Raw genomic sequence first — 24,077 nt, forward strand, 5'->3', positions numbered from 1 at the left:
CTACTCTGCAATCACTACTCTCCACTCACTACTCTGCACTCACTACTCACTACTCTGCTCTCACTAGTCTGCACGCACCACTCTGCACTCACTACTCACTACTCTGCACTCACTACTCTGCACTCACTACTCTGCACTCACTACTCACTACTCTGCACTCACTACTCACTACTCACTACTCTGTACTCACTACTCTGCACTCACAACTCACTACTCTGCACTCACTACTCACTACTCTGCACTCACTACTCACTACTCTCCACTCACTACTCACTACTCTGCACTCACTACTCTGCACTCACTACTCTGCACTCACTACTCATTACTCTGCACTCACTACACTGCACTCACTACTCACTACTCTGCACTCACTACTCACTACTCTGCACTCACTACTCTGAGCTCACTACTCACTACTCTGCACTCACTACTCTGCACTCACTACTCTGCACTCACTACTCAGCACTCACTACTCAGCACTCACTACTCTGCACTCACTACTCACTACTCTGCACTCCCTACTCTGCACTCACTACTCTGCACTCACTACTCTGCACTCACTACTCACTACTATGCACTCACTACTCACTACTCAATACTCTGCACTCACTACTCACTACTCACTACTCTGCACTCAACACTCACTACTCTGCACTCACTACTCACTACTATGCACTCACTACTCTGCACTCACTACTCACTACTCACTACTCTGCACTCACTACTCACTACTCTGCACTCACTACTCTGCACTCACTACTCACTATTCTGCACTCACTACTCACTACTCTGCACTCACTACTCACTACTCTGCACTCACTACTCTGCATTCACTACTCACTACTCTGCACTCACTACTCACTACTCTGCACTCACTACTCTGCACTCACTACTCTGCACTCACTACTCTGCACTCAATTCTCTGCACTCACTATTCACTACTCTGCATTCACTACTCACTACTCTGCACTCACTACTCTCCACTCACAACTCTGCACTCACAACTCACTACTCTGTACTCACTACTCACTACTCACTACTCTGCACTCACTACTCACTACTCTGCACTCACTACTCTGCACTCACTACTCTGCACTCACTACTCTGCACTCACAACTTACTACTCTGTACTCACTACTCACTACTCACTACTCTGCACTCACTACTCACTACTCTGCACTCACTACTCTGCACTCACTACTCTGCACTCACTACTTACTACTCTGCACTCACTAATCTGCACTCACTACTCAAAACTCTGCACTCACTACTCTGCACTCACTACTCACTACTCTGCACTCACTACTCACTACTCACTACTCTGCACTCACTACTCTGCACTTACTACTCTGCACTCTGCACTCACTACTCTGCACTCTGCACTCACTACTCACTACTCTGCACTCACTACTCACTACTCACTACTCTGCACTCACTACTCACTACTCTGCACTCACTACTCTGCACTCACTACTCTGCACTCACTACTCTGCATTCACTACTCTGCACTCACTACTCACTACTCTGCACTCACTACTCTGCACTCACTACTCACTACTCTGCAATCACTACTCTGCACTCACTATTCACTACTCTGCACTCACTACTCTGAACTCACTACTCTGCACTCACTACTCACTACTTTGCACTCACTACTCACTACTCACTACTCTGCACTCACTACTCTGCACTACTCTGCACTCACTACTCTGCAATCACTACTCTCCACTCACTACTCTGCACTCACTACTCACTACTCAGCACTCACTACTCTGCACTCACTACTCTGCACTCACTACTCACTACTCTGCAATCACTACTCTCCACTCACTACTCTGCACTCACTACTCACTACTCTGCTCTCACTACTCTGCATGCACCACTCTGCACTCACTACTCACTACTCCACACTCACTACTCTGCACTCACCACTCTGCACTCACTACTCACTACTCTGCACTCACTACTCACTACGCACTACTCTGCACTCACTACTCTGCACTCACAACTCTCTACTCTGCACTCACTACTCACTACTCTCCACTCACTACTCACTACTCTGCACTCACTACTCTGCACTCACTACTCTGCACTCAATACTCATTACTCTGCACTCACTACTCACTACTCTGCACTCACTACTCTGAGCTCACTACTCACTACTCTGCTCTCACTACTCTGCACTCACTACTCTGCACTCACTACTCAGCACTCACTACTCAGCACTCACTACTCTGCACTCACTTCTCACTACTCCGCATTCACTACTCTGCACTCACCACTCTGCACTCACTACTCACTACTCTGCACTCACTACTCACTACGCACTACTCTGCACTCACTACTCTGCACTCACAACTCACTACTCTGCACTCACTACTCACTACTCTGCACTCACTACTCACTACTCTCCACTCACTACTCACTACTCTGCACTCACTACTCTGCACTCACTACTCTGCACTCAATACTCATTACTCTGCACTCACTACTCACTACTCTGCACTCACTACTCTGAGCTCACTACTCACTACTCTGCACTCACTACTCTGCACTCACTACTCTGCACTCACTACTCAGCACTCACTACTCAGCACTCACTACTCTGCACTCAATACTCACTACTCTGCACTCACTACTCTGCACTCACTACTCTGCACTCACTACTCTGCACTCACTACTCACTATTCTGCACTCACTACTCACTACTATGCACTCACTACTCACTACTCAATACTCTGCACTCACTACTCACTACTCACTACTCTGCACTCACTACTCACTACTCTGCACTCACTACTCACTACTCTGCACTCACTACTCAGCACTCACTACTCAGCACTCCCTACTCTGCACTCACTACTCACTACTCTGCACTCACTACTCTGCACTCACTACTCTGCACTCACTACTCACTACTCTGCACTCACTACTCACTACTATGCACTCACTACTCACTACTCAATACTCTGCACTCACTACTCACTACTCTGCACTCACTACTCACTACTCTCCACTCACTACTCACTACTCTGCACTCACTACTCTCCACTCACTACTCACTACTCTGCACTCACTACTCTGCACTCACTACTCTGCACTCAATACTCATTACTCTGCACTCACTACTCACTACTCTGCACTCACTACTCTGAGCTCACTACTCACTACTCTGCTCTCACTACTCTGCACTCACTACTCTGCACTCACTACTCAGCACTCACTACTCAGCACTCACTACTCTGCACTCACTTCTCACTACTCCGCATTCACTACTCTGCACTCACCACTCTGCACTCACTACTCACTACTCTGCACTCACTACTCACTACGCACTACTCTGCACTCACTACTCTGCACTCACAACTCACTACTCTGCACTCACTACTCACTACTCTGCACTCACTACTCACTACTCTCCACTCACTACTCACTACTCTGCACTCACTACTCTGCACTCACTACTCTGCACTCAATACTCATTACTCTGCACTCACTACTCACTACTCTGCACTCACTACTCTGAGCTCACTACTCACTACTCTGCACTCACTACTCTGCACTCACTACTCTGCACTCACTACTCAGCACTCACTACTCAGCACTCACTACTCTGCACTCACTACTCACTACTCTGCACTCACTACTCTGCACTCACTACTCTGCACTCACTACTCTGCACTCACTACTCACTATTCTGCACTCACTACTCACTACTATGCACTCACTACTCACTACTCAATACTCTGCACTCACTACTCACTACTCTGCACTCAACACTCACTACTCTGCACTCACTACTCACTACTCTGCACTCACTACTCACTACTCTGCACTCACTACTCACTACTCTGCACTCACTACTCAGCACTCACTACTCAGCACTCCCTACTCTGCACTCACTACTCACTACTCTGCACTCACTACTCTGCACTCACTACTCTGCACTCACTACTCACTACTCTGCACTCACTACTCACTACTATGCACTCACTACTCACTACTCAATACTCTGCACTCACTACTCACTACTCTGCACTCAACACTCACTACTCTGCACTCACTACTCACTACTCTGCACTCACTACTCACTACTCTGCACTCACTACTCACTACTCTGCACTCACTATTCTTCATTCACTGCTCACTATTCTGCACTCACTACTCACTACTCTGCACTCACTACTCACTACTCTGCACTCACTACTCACTACTCTGCACTCACTACTCTGCACTCACTACTCACTATTCTGCACTCACTACTCACTACTCTGCACTCACTACTCACTACTTTGCACTCACTACTCACTACTCTGCACTCACTATTCTGCACTCACTACTCAATACTCTGCACTCACTACTCACTACTTTGCACTCACTACTCACTACTCTGCACTCACTATTCTGCATTCACTACTCACTACTATGCACTCACTACTCACTACTCAATACTCTGCACTCACTACTCACTACTCACTACTCTGCACTCAACACTCACTACTCTGCACTCACTACTCACTACTCTGCACTCACTACTCACTACTCTGCACTCACTACTCACTACTCTGCACTCACTACTCTGCACTCACTACTCACTATTCTGCACTCACTACTCACTACTCTGTACTCACTACTCACTACTTTGCACTCACTACTCACTACTCTGCACTCACTATTCTGCATTCACTACTCACTACTCTGCACTCACTACTCACTACTCTGCACTCACTACTCTGAACTCACTACTCTGCACTCACTACTCTGCACTCAATTCTCTGCACTCACTACTCACTACTCTGCACTCACTATTCACTACTCTGCACTCAATCCTCAGCACTCACTACTCTACACTCACTACTCTGCACTCACAACTCACTACTCTGTACTCACTACTCAATACTCACTACTCACTACTCTGCACTCACTACTCACTACTCTGCACTCACTACTCTGCACTCACTACTCTGCACTCACTACTCTGCACTCACAACTCACTACTCTGTACTCACTACTCACTACTCTGCACTCACTACTCACTACTCTGCACTCAACACTCACTACTCAACACTCGCTACTCACTACTCTGCACTCACTACTCTACATTCACTACTCTGCACTCACTACTCACTACTCTGCACTCACTACTCATTACTCTGCACTGACTACTCACTATTCTGCACTCACTACTCTGCACTCACTACTCACTATTCTGCACTCACTACTCACTACTCTGCACTCACTACTCACTACTCTGCACTCACTACTCACTACTCACTACTCTGCACTCACAACTCACTACTCTGCACTCACTACTCACTACTCTGCACTCACTACTCACTACTCTCCACTCACTACTCACTACTCTGCACTCACTACTCTGCACTCACTACTCAATACTCTGCACTCACTACTCTGCACTCACTACTCACTACTCTGCACTCACTACTCTGAGCTCACTACTCACTACTCTGCACTCACTACTCTGCACTCACTACTCTGCTCTCACTACTCAGCACTCACTACTCAGCACTCACTACTCTGCACTCACTACTCACTACTCTGCACTCACTACTCTGCACTCACTACTCTGCATTCACTACTCTACACTCACTACTCTGCACTCACAACTCACTACTCTGTACTCACTACTCACTACTCTGCACTCACTACTCACTACTCTGCACTCAACACTCACTACTTTGCACTCGCTACTCACTACTCTGCACTCACTACTCTGCACTCACTACTCTGCACTCACTACTCACTACTCACTACTCTGCACTCACTACTCATTACTCTGCACTCACTACTCACTACTCTGCACTCACTACTCACTATTCTGCACTCACTACTCACTACTCTGCACTCACTACTCACTACTCTGCACTCACTACTCACTACTCTGCACTCACTACTCTGCACTCACTACTCACTACTCTGCACTCACTACTCTGAACTCACTACTCTGCACTCACTACTCACTACTTTGCACTCACTACTCACTACTCACTACTCTGCACTCACTACTCTGCACTACTCTGCACTCACTACTCTGCAATCACTACTCTCCACTCACTACTCTGCACTCACTACTCACTACTCTGCACTCACTACTCTGCACTCACTACTCTGCACTCACTACTCACTACTCTGCACTCACTACTCTGCACTCACTACTCTGCCCTCACTACTCTGCACTCACTACTCACTACTCTGCACTCACTACTCTGCACTCACTACTCACCACTCTGCACTCACTACTCACTACTCTGCACTCACTACTCACTACTCTGCACTCGCTACTCTGCACTCACTACTCTGCATTCACTACTCTACACTCACTACTCTGCACTCACAACTCACTACTCTGTACTCACTACTCACTACTCTGCACTCACTACTCACTACTCTGCACTCAACACTCACTACTTTGCACTCGCTACTCACTACTCTGCACTCACTACTCTGCACTCACTACTCTGCACTCACTACTCACTACTCACTACTCTGCACTCACTACTCATTACTCTGCACTCACTACTCACTACTCTGCACTCACTACTCACTATTCTGCACTCACTACTCACTACTCTGCACTCACTACACACTACTCTGCACTCACTACTCACTACTCTGCACTCACTACTCTGCACTCACTACTCACTACTCTGCACTCACTACTCTGCACTCACTACTCTGCACTCACTACTCTGCACTCAATTCTCTGCACTCACTACTCACTACTCTGCACTCACTACTCACTACTCTGCACTCACTACTCACTACTCACTACTCTGCACTCACTACTCTGCACTCACTACTCTGCACTCACTACTCAATACTCTGCACTCACTACTCACTACTTTGCACTCACTACTCACTACTCTGCACTCACTATTCTGCATTCACTACTCACTACTATGCACTCACTACTCACTACTCAATACTCTGCACTCACTACTCACTACTCACTACTCTGCACTCAACACTCACTACTCTGCACTCACTACTCACTACTCTGCACTCACTACTCACTACTCTGCACTCACTACTCACTACTCTGCACTCACTACTCTGCACTCACTACTCACTATTCTGCACTCACTACTCACTACTCTGTACTCACTACTCACTACTTTGCACTCACTACTCACTACTCTGCACTCACTATTCTGCATTCACTACTCACTACTCTGCACTCACTACTCACTACTCTGCACTCACTACTCTGAACTCACTACTCTGCACTCACTACTCTGCACTCAATTCTCTGCACTCACTACTCACTACTCTGCACTCACTATTCACTACTCTGCACTCAATCCTCAGCACTCACTACTCTACACTCACTACTCTGCACTCACAACTCACTACTCTGTACTCACTACTCAATACTCACTACTCACTACTCTGCACTCACTACTCACTACTCTGCACTCACTACTCTGCACTCACTACTCTGCACTCACTACTCTGCACTCACAACTCACTACTCTGTACTCACTACTCACTACTCTGCACTCACTACTCACTACTCTGCACTCAACACTCACTACTCAACACTCGCTACTCACTACTCTGCACTCACTACTCTACATTCACTACTCTGCACTCACTACTCACTACTCTGCACTCACTACTCATTACTCTGCACTGACTACTCACTATTCTGCACTCACTACTCTGCACTCACTACTCACTATTCTGCACTCACTACTCACTACTCTGCACTCACTACTCACTACTCTGCACTCACTACTCACTACTCACTACTCTGCACTCACAACTCACTACTCTGCACTCACTACTCACTACTCTGCACTCACTACTCACTACTCTCCACTCACTACTCACTACTCTGCACTCACTACTCTGCACTCACTACTCAATACTCTGCACTCACTACTCTGCACTCACTACTCACTACTCTGCACTCACTACTCTGAGCTCACTACTCACTACTCTGCACTCACTACTCTGCACTCACTACTCTGCTCTCACTACTCAGCACTCACTACTCAGCACTCACTACTCTGCACTCACTACTCACTACTCTGCACTCACTACTCTGCACTCACTACTCTGCATTCACTACTCTACACTCACTACTCTGCACTCACAACTCACTACTCTGTACTCACTACTCACTACTCTGCACTCACTACTCACTACTCTGCACTCAACACTCACTACTTTGCACTCGCTACTCACTACTCTGCACTCACTACTCTGCACTCACTACTCTGCACTCACTACTCACTACTCACTACTCTGCACTCACTACTCATTACTCTGCACTCACTACTCACTACTCTGCACTCACTACTCACTATTCTGCACTCACTACTCACTACTCTGCACTCACTACTCACTACTCTGCACTCACTACTCACTACTCTGCACTCACTACTCTGCACTCACTACTCACTACTCTGCACTCACTACTCTGAACTCACTACTCTGCACTCACTACTCACTACTTTGCACTCACTACTCACTACTCACTACTCTGCACTCACTACTCTGCACTACTCTGCACTCACTACTCTGCAATCACTACTCTCCACTCACTACTCTGCACTCACTACTCACTACTCTGCACTCACTACTCTGCACTCACTACTCTGCACTCACTACTCACTACTCTGCACTCACTACTCTGCACTCACTACTCTGCCCTCACTACTCTGCACTCACTACTCACTACTCTGCACTCACTACTCTGCACTCACTACTCACCACTCTGCACTCACTACTCACTACTCTGCACTCACTACTCACTACTCTGCACTCGCTACTCTGCACTCACTACTCTGCATTCACTACTCTACACTCACTACTCTGCACTCACAACTCACTACTCTGTACTCACTACTCACTACTCTGCACTCACTACTCACTACTCTGCACTCAACACTCACTACTTTGCACTCGCTACTCACTACTCTGCACTCACTACTCTGCACTCACTACTCTGCACTCACTACTCACTACTCACTACTCTGCACTCACTACTCATTACTCTGCACTCACTACTCACTACTCTGCACTCACTACTCACTATTCTGCACTCACTACTCACTACTCTGCACTCACTACACACTACTCTGCACTCACTACTCACTACTCTGCACTCACTACTCTGCACTCACTACTCACTACTCTGCACTCACTACTCTGCACTCACTACTCTGCACTCACTACTCTGCACTCAATTCTCTGCACTCACTACTCACTACTCTGCACTCACTACTCACTACTCTGCACTCACTACTCACTACTCACTACTCTGCACTCACTACTCTGCACTCACTACTCTGCACTCACTACTCTGCACTCACAACTCACTACTCTGTACTCACTACTCACTACCCTGCACTCACTACTCACTACTCTCCACTCACTACTCACTACTCTGCACTCACTACTCTGCACTCACTACTCTGCACTCACTACTCACTACTCTGCACTCACTACTCTGCACTCACTACTCACTACTCTGCACTCACTACTCACTACTCTGCACTTACTACTCTGCACTCACTACTCACTATTCTGCACTCACTACTCACTACTCTGCACTCACTACTCACTACTCTGCACTCACTACTCTGAACTCACTACTCACTACTCTGCACTCACTACTCACTACTCTGCACTCACTACTCTGCACTCACTACTCTGCACTCACTACTCTGCACTCAATTGTCTGCACTCACTACTCACTACTCTGCACTCACTACTCACTACTCTGCACTCACTACTCACTACTCACTTCTCTGCACTCACTACTCACTACTCACTACTCTGCACTCACTACTCTGCACTCACTACTCTGCACTCACTACTCTGCACTCACAACTCACTACTCTGTACTCACTACTCACTACTCTGCACTCACTACTCTGCACTCACTACTCAGCACTCACTACTCTGCACTCACTACTCACTACTCTGCACTCACTACTCTGCACTCACTACTCTGCACTCACTACTCACTACTCTGCACTCACTACTCGCTACTCTGCACTCATTACTCACAACTCACTACTCTGCACTCACTACTCTGCACTCACTACTCTGCACTCACAACTCACTACTCTGTACTCACTACTCTGCACTCACTACTCACTACTCTGCACTTAACACTCACTACTCTGCACTCACTACTCACTACTCTGCACTCACTACTCTGTACTCACTACTCTGCACTCACTACTCACTACTCACTACTCTGCACTCACTACTCACTACTCTGCACTCACTACTCACTACTCTGCACTCACTACTCTGCACTCACTACTCACTACTCTGCACTCACTACTCACTACTCTGCACTCACTACTCACTATTCTGCACTCACTACTCACTACTCTGCACTCACTACTCACTACTCTGCACTCACAACTCACTAATCTGCACTCACTACTCTGCATTCACTACTCACTACTCTGCACTCACTACTCACTACTCTGCACTCACTACTCTGCACTCACTACTCTGCACTCACTACTCTGCACTCAATTCTCTGCACTCACTACTCACTACTCTGCACTCACTACTCACTACTCTGCACTCACTACTCACTACTCTGCACTCACTACTCTGCACTCACTACTCTGCACTCACAACTCACTACTCTGTACTCACTACTCACTACTCACTACTCTGCACTCACTACTCACTACTCTGCACTCACTACTCTGCACTCACTACTCTGCACTCACAACTCTGTATTCACTACTCACTACTCACTACTCTGCACTCACTACTCACTACTCTGCACTCAACACTCACTATGCTGCACTCAACACTCACTACTCTGCACTCACTACTCTGCACTCACTACTCACTACTCTGCACTCACTACTCACTACTCTGCACTCACTACTCTGCACTCACTACTCACTATTCTGCACTCACTACTCACTACTCTGCACTCACTACTCACTACTCTGCACTCACTACTCACTACTCTGCACTCACTACTCTGCACTCACTACTCACTACTCTGCACTCACTACTCTGCACTCACTACTCACTACTCTGCACTCACTACTCTGCACTCACTACTCAAAACTCACTACTCAAAACTCACTACTCTGAACTCACTACTCATTACTCTGCACTCACTACTCACTACTCTGCACTCACTACTCACTATTCTGCACTCACCACTCACTACTCTGCACTCACTACTCACTACTCTGCACTCACTACTCACTACTCTGCACTCACTACTCACTACTCTGCACTCACTACTCTACACTCACTACTCTGCACTCACTACTCTGCACTCACTACTCTGCACTCACTACTCTGCACTCAACTACTCTGCACTCACTACTCACTACTCTGCACTCACTACTCACTACTCTGCACTCATTACTCTGCACTCAGTACTCTGCACTCATTACTCACTACTCTGCACTCACTACTCACTACTCTGCACTCACTACTCACTACTCTGCACTCACTACTCACTACTCTGCACTCACTACTCACTACTCTGCACTCACTACTCACTACTCACTACTCTGCACTCACTACTCACTACTCACTACTCTGCACTCACCACTCTGCACTCACTACTCTGCACTCACTACTCTGCACTCTGCACTCACTACTCTGCACTCTGCACTCACTACTCTGCACTCTGCACTCACTACTCTGCACTCACTACTCTGCACTCACTACTCACTACTCTGCACTCAATACTCTGCACTCACTAATCTGCACTCACTACTCTGCACTCACTACTCACTACTCTGCACTCACTACTCTGCACGCACTACTCTGCACCCACTACTCACTACTCTGCACTCACTACTCTGCACTCACTACTCTGCACTCACTACTCACTACTCTGCACTCACTACTCTGCACTCACTACTCTGCACTCACTACTCACTACTCACTACTCTGCACTCACTACTCTGCACTCACTACTCACTACTCTGCACTCACTACACTGCACTCACTACTCACTGCTCTGCAATCACTACTATACACTCACTACTCTGCACTCACTACTCACTACTCTGCACTCACTACTCTGCACTCACTACTCTGCATTCACTACTCACTACTCTGCACTCACTACTCACTACTTTACACTCACTACTCTGCACTCACAACTCACTACTCTGTACTCACTACTCACTACTCACTACTCTGCACTCACTACTCAGTACTCTGCACTTAACACTAACTACTCTGCACTCACTACTCACTACTCGGCACTCACTACTCTGCACTCACTACTCACTACTCTGCACTCACTACTCTGCACTCACTACTCACTACTCTGCACTCACTACTCTGCACTCACTACTCACTATGCTGCACTCACTACTCACTACTCTGCACTCACTACTCACTACTCTGCACTCACTACTCTGCACTCACTACTCACTACTCTGCACTCACTGCTCACTACTCTGCACTCACTACTCTGCACTCACTACTCTGCACTCACTACTCTGCACTCAATTCTCTGCACTCACAACTCACTACTCTGCACTCACTACTCACTACTCACTACTCACTACTCACTACTCTGCACTCACTACTCACTACTCTGCACTCACTACTCTGCACTCACTACTCTGCACTCACAACTCACTACTCTGTACTCACTACTTACTACTCTGCACTCACTACTCTGCACTCACTACTCAGCACTCACTACTCTGCACTCACTACTCACTACTCTGCACTCACTACTCTGCACTCACTACTCTGCACTCACTACTCTGCACTCACTACTCACTACTCTGCACTCACTACTCACTACTCTGCACTCACTACTCACTACTCACTACTCACTACTCTGCACTCACTACTCTGCACTCACTACTCTGCACTCACAACTCACTACTCTGTACTCACTACTCACTACTCACTACTCTGCACTCACTACTCACTACTCTGCACTTAACACTCACTACTCTGCACTCACTACTCACTACTCTGCACTCACTACTCTGTACTCACTACTCTGCACTCACTACTCACTACTCACTGCTCTGCACTCACTACTCACCACTCTGCACTCACTACTCTGCACTCACTACTCACTACTCTGCACTCACTACTCACTACTCTGCACTCACTACTCTGCACTCACTACTCACTATTCTGCACTCACTACTCACTACTCTGCACTCACTACTCACTACTCTGCACTCACTACTCACTAATCTGCACTCACTACTCTGCATTCACTACTCACTACTCTGCACTCACTACTCACTACTCTGCACTCACTACTCTGCACTCACTACTCTGCACTCAATTCTCTGCACTCACTACTCACTACTCTGCACTCACTACTCACTACTCTGCACTCACTACTCACTACTCTGCACTCACTACTCTGCACTCACTACTCTCCACTCACTACTCTGCACTCACAACTCACTACTCTGTACTCACTACTCACTACTCACTACTCTGCACCCACTACTCACTACTTTGCACTCACTACTCTGCACTCACTACTCTGCACTCACTACTCTGCACTCACAACTCACTACTCTGTATTCACTACTCACTACTCACTACTCAGCACTCACTACTCACTACTCTGCACTCAACACTCACTATGCTGCACTCAACACTCACTACTCTGCACTCACTACTCTGCACTCACTACTCACTACTCTGCACTCACTACTCACTACTCTGCACTCACTACTCTGCACTCACTACTCACTTTTCTGCACTCACTACTCACTACTCTGCACTCACTACTTACTACTCTGCACTCACTACTCACTACTCTGCACTCACTACTCTGCACTCACTACTCTGCACTCACTACTCTGCACTCACTACTCACTACTCTGCACTCACTACTCGCTACTCTGCACTCATTACTCACAACTCACTACTCTGCACTCACTACTCTGCACTCACTACTCTGCACTCACAACTCACTACTCTGTACTCACTACTCACTACTCTGCACTCACTACTCACTACTCTGCACTTAACACTCACTACTCACTACTCTGCACTCACTACTCTGTACTCACTACTCTGCACTCACTACTCACTACTCACTACTCTGCACTCACTACTCACTACTCTGCACTCACTACTCACTACTCTGCACTCACTACTCTGCACTCACTACTCACTACTCTGCACTCACTACTCACTATTCTGCACTCACTACTCTGCACTCACTACTCACTATTCTGCACTCACTACTCACTACTCTGCACTCACTACTCACTACTCGGCACTCACTACTCACTAATCTGCACTCACTACTCTGCATTCACTACTCACTACTCTGCACTCACTACTCACTACTCTGCACTCACTACTCTGCACTCACTACTCTGCACTCACTACTCTGCACTCAATTCTCTGCACTCACTACTCACTACTCTGCACTCACTACTCACTACTCTGCACTCACTACTCACTACTCTGCACTCACTACTCTGCACTCACTACTCTCCACTCACTACTCTGCACTCACAACTCACTACTCTGTACTCACTACTCACTACTCTGCACTCACTACTCACTACTCTGCACTCACTAAACTGCACTCACTACTCTGCACTCACTACTCTGCACTCACAACTCACTACTCTGTATTCACTACTCACTACTCACTACTCTGCACTCACTACTCACTACTCTGCACTCAACACTCACTACGCTGCACTCAACACTCACTACTCTGCACTCACTACTCTGCACTCACTACTCACTACTCTGCACTCACTACTCACTACTCTGCACTCACTACTCTGCACTCACTACTCACTATTCTGCACTCACTACTCACTACTCTGCACTCACTACTCACTACTCTGCACTCACTACTCACTACTCTGCACTCACTACTCTGCACTCACTACTCACTACTCTGCACTCACTACTCTGCACTCACTACTCACTACTCTGCACTCACTACTCTGCACTCACTACTCAAAACTCACTACTCAAAACTCACTACTCTGAACTCACTACTCATTACTCTGCACTCACTACTCACTACTCTGCACTCACTACTCACTATTCTGCACTCACCACTCACTACTCTGCACTCACTACTCTGCAATCACTACTCTCCACTCACTACTCTGCACTCACTACTCACTACTCAGCACTCACTACTCTGCACTCACTACTCTGCACTCACTACTCACTACTCTGCAATCACTACTCTCCACTCACTACTCTGCACTCACTACTCACTACTCTGCTCTCACTACTCTGCACGCACCACTCTGCACTCACTACTCACTACTCCACACTCACTACTCTGCACTCACCACTCTGCACTCACTACTCACTACTCTGCACTCACTACTCACTACCCACTACTCTGCACTCACTACTCTGCACTCACAAATCACTACTCCGCACTCACTACTCACTACTCTGCACTCACTACTCACTACTCTCCACTCACTACTCACTACTCTGCACTCACTACTCTGCACTCACTACTCTGCACTCAATACTCATTACTCTGCACTCACTACTCACTACTCTGCACTCACTACTCTTAGCTCACTACTCACTACTCTGCACTCACTACTCTGCACTCACTACTCTGCACTCACTACTCAGCACTCACTACTCAGCACTCACTACTCTGCACTCACTACTCACTACTCCGCACTCACTACTCTGCACTCACCACTCTGCACTCACTACTCACTACTCTGCACTCACTACTCACTACGCACTACTCTGCACTCACTACTCTGCACTCACAACTCACTACTCTGCACTCACTACTCACTACTCTGCACTCACTACTCACTACTCTCCACTCACTACTCACTACTCTGCACTCACTACTCTGCACTCACTACTCTGCACTCAATACTCATTACTCTGCACTCACTACTCACTACTCTGCACTCACTACTCTGAGCTCACTACTCACTACTCTGCACTCACTACTCTGCACTCACTACTCTGCACTCACTACTCAGCACTCACTACTCTGCACTCACTACTCTGCACTCACTACTCTGCACTCACTACTCACTATTCTGCACTCACTACTCACTACTATGCACTCACTACTCACTACTCAATACTCTGCACTCACTACTCACTACTCACTACTCTGCACTCAACACTCACTACTCTGCACTCACTACTCACTACTCTGCACTCACTACTCACTACTCTGCACTCACTACTCACTACTCTGCGCTCACTATTCTGCATTCACTACTCACTACTCTGCACTCACTACTCACTACTCTGCACTCACTACTCACTACTCTGCACTCACTACTCAGCACTCACTACTCAGCACTCCCTACTCTGCACTCACTACTCACTACTCTGCACTCACTACTCTGCACTCACTACTCTGCACTCACTACTCACTACTCTGCACTCACTACTCACTACTATGCACTCACTACTCACTACTCAATACTCTGCACTCACTACTCACTACTCACTACTCTGCACTCAACACTCACTACTCTGCACTCACTACTCACTACTCTGCACTCACTACTCACTACTCTGCACTCACTACTCACTACTCTGCACTCACTATTCTGCATTCACTGCTCACTATTCTGCACTCACTACTCACTACTCTGCACTCACTACTCACTACTCTGCACTCACTACTCACTACTCTGCACTCACTACTCTGCACTCACTACTCACTATTCTGCACTCACTACTCACTACTCTGCACTCACTACTCACTACTTTGCACTCACTACTCACTACTCTGCACTCACTATTCTGCACTCACTACTCAATACTCTGCACTCACTACTCACTACTTTGCACTCACTACTCACTACTCTGCACTCACTACTCTGTACTCACTACTCTGCACTCACTACTCACTACTCACTACTCTGCACTCACTACTCACTACTCTGCACTCACTACTCACTACTCTGCACTCACTACTCTGCACTCACTACTCACTACTCTGCACTCACTACTCACTACTCTGCACTCACTACTCTGCACTCACTACTCACTATTCTGCACTCACTACTCACTACTCTGCACTCACTACTCACTACTCTGCACTCACAACTCACTAATCTGCACTCACTACTCTGCATTCACTACTCTGCACTCACTACTCACTACTCGGCACTCACTACTCTGCACTCACTACTCTGCACTCACTACTCTGCACTCAATTCTCTGCACTCACTACTCACTACTCTGCACTCACTACTCACTACTCTGCACTCACTACTCACTACTCTGCACTCACTACTCTGCACTCACTACTCTGCACTCACAACTCACTACTCTGTACTCACTACTCACTACTCACTACTCTGCACTCACTACTCACTACTCTGCACTCACTACTCTGCACTCACTACTCTGCACTCACTACTCTGCACTCACAACTCACTACTCTGTATTCACTACTCACTACTCACTACTCTGCACTCACTACTCACTACTCTGCACTCAACACTCACTATGCTGCACTCAACACTCACTACTCTGCACTCACTACTCTGCACTCACTACTCACTACTCTGCACTCACTACTCACTACTCTGCACTCACTACTCTGCACTCACTACTCACTATTCTGCACTCACTACTCACTACTCTGCACTCACTACTCACTACTCTGCACTCACTACTCACTACTCTGCACTCACTACTCTGCACTCACTACTCACTACTCTGCACTCACTACTCTGCACTCACTACTCACTACTCTGCACTCACTACTCTGCACTCACTACTCAAAACTCACTACTCAAAACTCACTACTCTGAACTCACTACTCATTACTCTGCACTCACTACTCACTACTCTGCACTCACTACTCACTATTCTGCACTCACCACTCACTACTCTGCACTCACTACTCACTACTCTGCACTCACTACTCACTACTCTGCACTCACTACTCACTACTCTGCACTCACTACTCTACACTCACTACTCTGCACTCACTACTCTGCACTCACTACTCTGCACTCACTACTCTGCACTCAACTACTCTGCACTCACTACTCACTACTCTGCACTCACTACTCACTACTCTGCACTCATTACTCTGCACTCAGTACTCTGCACTCATTACTCACTACTCTGCACTCACTACTCACTACTCTGCACTCACTACTCACTACTCTGCACTCACTACTCACTACTCTGCACTCACTACTCACTACTCTGCACTCACTACTCACTACGCACTACTCTGCACTCACTACTCTGCACTCACAACTCACTACTCTGCACTCACTACTCACTACTCTGCACTCACTACTCACTACTCTCCACTCACTACTCACTACTCTGCACTCACTACTCTGCACTCACTACTCTGCACTCAATACTCATTACTCTGCACTCACTACTCACTACTCTGCACTCACTACTCTGAGCTCACTACTCACTACTCTGCACTCACTACTCTGCACTCACTACTCTGCACTCACTACTCAGCACTCACTACTCAGCACTCACTACTCTGCACTCACTACTCACTACTCTGCACTCACTACTCTGCACTCACTACTCTGCACTCACTACTCTGCACTCACTACTCACTATTCTGCACTCACTACTCACTACTATGCACTCACTACTCACTACTCAATACTCTGCACTCACTACTCACTACTCTGCACTCAACACTCACTACTCTGCACTCACTACTCACTACTCTGCACTCACTACTCACTACTCTGCACTCACTACTCACTACTCTGCACTCACTACTCAGCACTCACTACTCAGCACTCCCTACTCTGCACTCACTACTCACTACTCTGCACTCACTACTCTGCACTCACTACTCTGCACTCACTACTCACTACTCTGCACTCACTACTCACTACTATGCACTCACTACTCACTACTCAATACTCTGCACTCACTACTCACTACTCTGCACTCAACACTCACTACTCTGCACTCACTACTCACTACTCTGCACTCACTACTCACTACTCTGCACTCACTACTCACTACTCTGCACTCACTATTCTTCATTCACTGCTCACTATTCTGCACTCACTACTCACTACTCTGCACTCACTACTCACTACTCTGCACTCACTACTCACTACTCTGCACTCACTACTCTGCACTCACTACTCACTATTCTGCACTCACTACTCACTACTCTGCACTCACTACTCACTACTTTGCACTCACTACTCACTACTCTGCACTCACTATTCTGCACTCACTACTCAATACTCTGCACTCACTACTCACTACTTTGCACTCACTACTCACTACTCTGCACTCACTATTCTGCATTCACTACTCACTACTATGCACTCACTACTCACTACTCAATACTCTGCACTCACTACTCACTACTCACTACTCTGCACTCAACACTCACTACTCTGCACTCACTACTCACTACTCTGCACTCACTACTCACTACTCTGCACTCACTACTCACTACTCTGCACTCACTACTCTGCACTCACTACTCACTATTCTGCACTCACTACTCACTACTCTGTACTCACTACTCACTACTTTGCACTCACTACTCACTACTCTGCACTCACTATTCTGCATTCACTACTCACTACTCTGCACTCACTACTCACTACTCTGCACTCACTACTCTGAACTCACTACTCTGCACTCACTACTCTGCACTCAATTCTCTGCACTCACTACTCACTACTCTGCACTCACTATTCACTACTCTGCACTCAATACTCAGCACTCACTACTCTACACTCACTACTCTGCACTCACAACTCACTACTCTGTACTCACTACTCAATACTCACTACTCACTACTCTGCACTCACTACTCACTACTCTGCACTCACTACTCTGCACTCACTACTCTGCACTCACTACTCTGCACTCACAACTCACTACTCTGTACTCACTACTCACTACTCTGCACTCACTACTCACTACTCTGCACTCAACACTCACTACTCAACACTCGCTACTCACTACTCTGCACTCACTACTCTACATTCACTACTCTGCACTCACTACTCACTACTCTGCACTCACTACTCATTACTCTGCACTGACTACTCACTATTCTGCACTCACTACTCTGCACTCACTACTCACTATTCTGCACTCACTACTCACTACTCTGCACTCACTACTCACTACTCTGCACTCACTACTCACTACTCACTACTCTGCACTCACAACTCACTACTCTGCACTCACTACTCACTACTCTGCACTCACTACTCACTACTCTCCACTCACTACTCACTACTCTGCACTCACTACTCTGCACTCACTACTCAATACTCTGCACTCACTACTCTGCACTCACTACTCACTACTCTGCACTCACTACTCTGAGCTCACTACTCACTACTCTGCACTCACTACTCTGCACTCACTACTCTGCTCTCACTACTCAGCACTCACTACTCAGCACTCACTACTCTGCACTCACTACTCACTACTCTGCACTCGCTACTCTGCACTCACTACTCTGCATTCACTACTCTACACTCACTACTCTGCACTCACAACTCACTACTCTGTACTCACTACTCACTACTCTGCACTCACTACTCACTACTCTGCACTCAACACTCACTACTTTGCACTCGCTACTCACTACTCTGCACTCACTACTCTGCACTCACTACTCTGCACTCACTACTCACTACTCACTACTCTGCACTCACTACTCATTACTCTGCACTCACTACTCACTACTCTGCACTCACTACTCACTATTCTGCACTCACTACTCACTACTCTGCACTCACTACTCACTACTCTGCACTCACTACTCACTACTCTGCACTCACTACTCTGCACTCACTACTCACTACTCTGCACTCACTACTCTGAACTCACTACTCTGCACTCACTACTCACTACTTTGCATTCACTACTCACTACTCACTACTCTGCACTCACTACTCTGCACTACTCTGCACTCACTACTCTGCAATCACTACTCTCCACTCACTACTCTGCACTCACTACTCACTACTCTGCACTCACTACTCTGCACTCACTACTCTGCACTCACTACTCACTACTCTGCACTCACTACTCTGCACTCACTACTCTGCCCTCACTACTCTGCACTCACTACTCACTACTCTGCACTCACTACTCTGCACTCACTACTCACCACTCTGCACTCACTACTCACTACTCTGCACTCACTACTCACTACTCTGCACTCGCTACTCTGCACTCACTACTCTGCATTCACTACTCTACACTCACTACTCTGCACTCACAACTCACTACTCTGTACTCACTACTCACTACTCTGCACTCACTACTCACTACTCTGCACTCAACACTCACTACTTTGCACTCGCTACTCACTACTCTGCACTCACTACTCTGCACTCACTACTCTGCACTCACTACTCACTACTCACTACTCTGCACTCACTACTCATTACTCTGCACTCACTACTCACTACTCTGCACTCACTACTCACTATTCTGCACTCACTACTCACTACTCTGCACTCACTACACACTACTCTGCACTCACTACTCACTACTCTGCACTCACTACTCTGCACTCACTACTCACTACTCTGCACTCACTACTCTGCACTCACTACTCTGCACTCACTACTCTGCACTCAATTCTCTGCACTCACTACTCACTACTCTGCACTCACTACTCACTACTCTGCACTCACTACTCACTACTCACTACTCTGCACTCACTACTCTGCACTCACTACTCTGCACTCACTACTCTGCACTCACAACTCACTACTCTGTACTCACTACTCACTACCCTGCACTCACTACTCACTACTCTCCACTCACTACTCACTACTCTGCACTCACTACTCTGCACTCACTACTCTGCACTCACTACTCACTACTCTGCACTCACTACTCTGCACTCACTACTCACTACTCTGCACTCACTACTCACTACTCTGCACTTACTACTCTGCACTCACTACTCACTATTCTGCACTCACTACTCACTACTCTGCACTCACTACTCACTACTCTGCACTCACTACTCTGAACTCACTACTCACTACTCTGCACTCACTACTCACTACTCTGCACTCACTACTCTGCACTCACTACTCTGCACTCACTACTCTGCACTCAATTGTCTGCACTCACTACTCACTACTCTGCACTCACTACTCACTACTCTGCACTCACTACTCACTACTCACTTCTCTGCACTCACTACTCACTACTCACTACTCTGCACTCACTACTCTGCACTCACTACTCTGCACTCACTACTCTGCACTCACAACTCACTACTCTGTACTCACTACTCACTACTCTGCACTCACTACTCTGCACTCACTACTCAGCACTCACTACTCTGCACTCACTACTCACTACTCTGCACTCACTACTCTGCACTCACTACTCTGCACTCACTACTCACTACTCTGCACTCACTACTCGCTACTCTGCACTCATTACTCACAACTCACTACTCTGCACTCACTACTCTGCACTCACTACTCTGCACTCACAACTCACTACTCTGTACTCACTACTCTGCACTCACTACTCACTACTCTGCACTTAATACTCACTACTCTGCACTCACTACTCACTACTCTGCACTCACTACTCTGTACTCACTACTCTGCACTCACTACTCACTACTCACTACTCTGCACTCACTACTCACTACTCTGCACTCACTACTCACTACTCTGCACTCACTACTCTGCACTCACTACTCACTACTCTGCACTCACTACTCACTACTCTGCACTCACTACTCTGCACTCACTACTCACTATTCTGCACTCACTACTCTGCACTCAATTCTCTGCACTCACTACTCACTACTCTGCACTCACTACTCACTACTCTGCACTCACTACTCACTACTCTGCACTCACTACTCTGCACTCACTACTCTCCACTCACTACTCTGCACTCACAACTCACTACTCTGTACTCACTACTCACTACTCACTACTCTGCACCCACTACTCACTACTTTGCACTCACTACTCTGCACTCACTACTCTGCACTCACTACTCTGCACTCACAACTCACTACTCTGTATTCACTACTCACTACTCACTACTCAGCACTCACTACTCACTACTCTGCACTCAACACTCACTATGCTGCACTCAACACTCACTACTCTGCACTCACTACTCTGCACTCACTACTCACTACTCTGCACTCACTACTCACTACTCTGCACTCACTACTCTGCACTCACTACTCACTTTTCTGCACTCACTACTCACTACTCTGCACTCACTACTTACTACTCTGCACTCACTACTCACTACTCTGCACTCACTACTCTGCACTCACTACTCTGCACTCACTACTCTGCACTCACTACTCACTACTCTGCACTCACTACTCGCTACTCTGCACTCATTACTCACAACTCACTACTCTGCACTCACTACTCTGCACTCACTACTCTGCACTCACAACTCACTACTCTGTACTCACTACTCACTACTCTGCACTCACTACTCACTACTCTGCACTTAACACTCACTACTCACTACTCTGCACTCACTACTCTGTACTCACTACTCTGCACTCACTACTCACTACTCACTACTCTGCACTCACTACTCACTACTCTGCACTCACTACTCACTACTCTGCACTCACTACTCTGCACTCACTACTCACTACTCTGCACTCACTACTCACTATTCTGCACTCACTACTCTGCACTCACTACTCACTATTCTGCACTCACTACTCACTACTCTGCACTCACTACTCACTACTCGGCACTCACTACTCACTAATCTGCACTCACTACTCTGCATTCACTACTCACTACTCTGCACTCACTACTCACTACTCTGCACTCACTACTCTGCACTCACTACTCTGCACTCACTACTCTGCACTCAATTCTCTGCACTCACTACTCACTACTCTGCACTCACTACTCACTACTCTGCACTCACTACTCACTACTCTGCACTCACTACTCTGCACTCACTACTCTCCACTCACTACTCTGCACTCACAACTCACTACTCTGTACTCACTACTCACTACTCTGCACTCACTACTCACTACTCTGCACTCACTACTCTGCACTCACTACTCTGCACTCACTACTCTGCACTCACAACTCACTACTCTGTAT

This window comes from Lissotriton helveticus, chromosome 3_2 (genome assembly GCF_964261635.1).
Source record: "Lissotriton helveticus chromosome 3_2, aLisHel1.1, whole genome shotgun sequence".
NCBI lineage: Eukaryota > Metazoa > Chordata > Amphibia > Caudata > Salamandridae > Lissotriton > Lissotriton helveticus.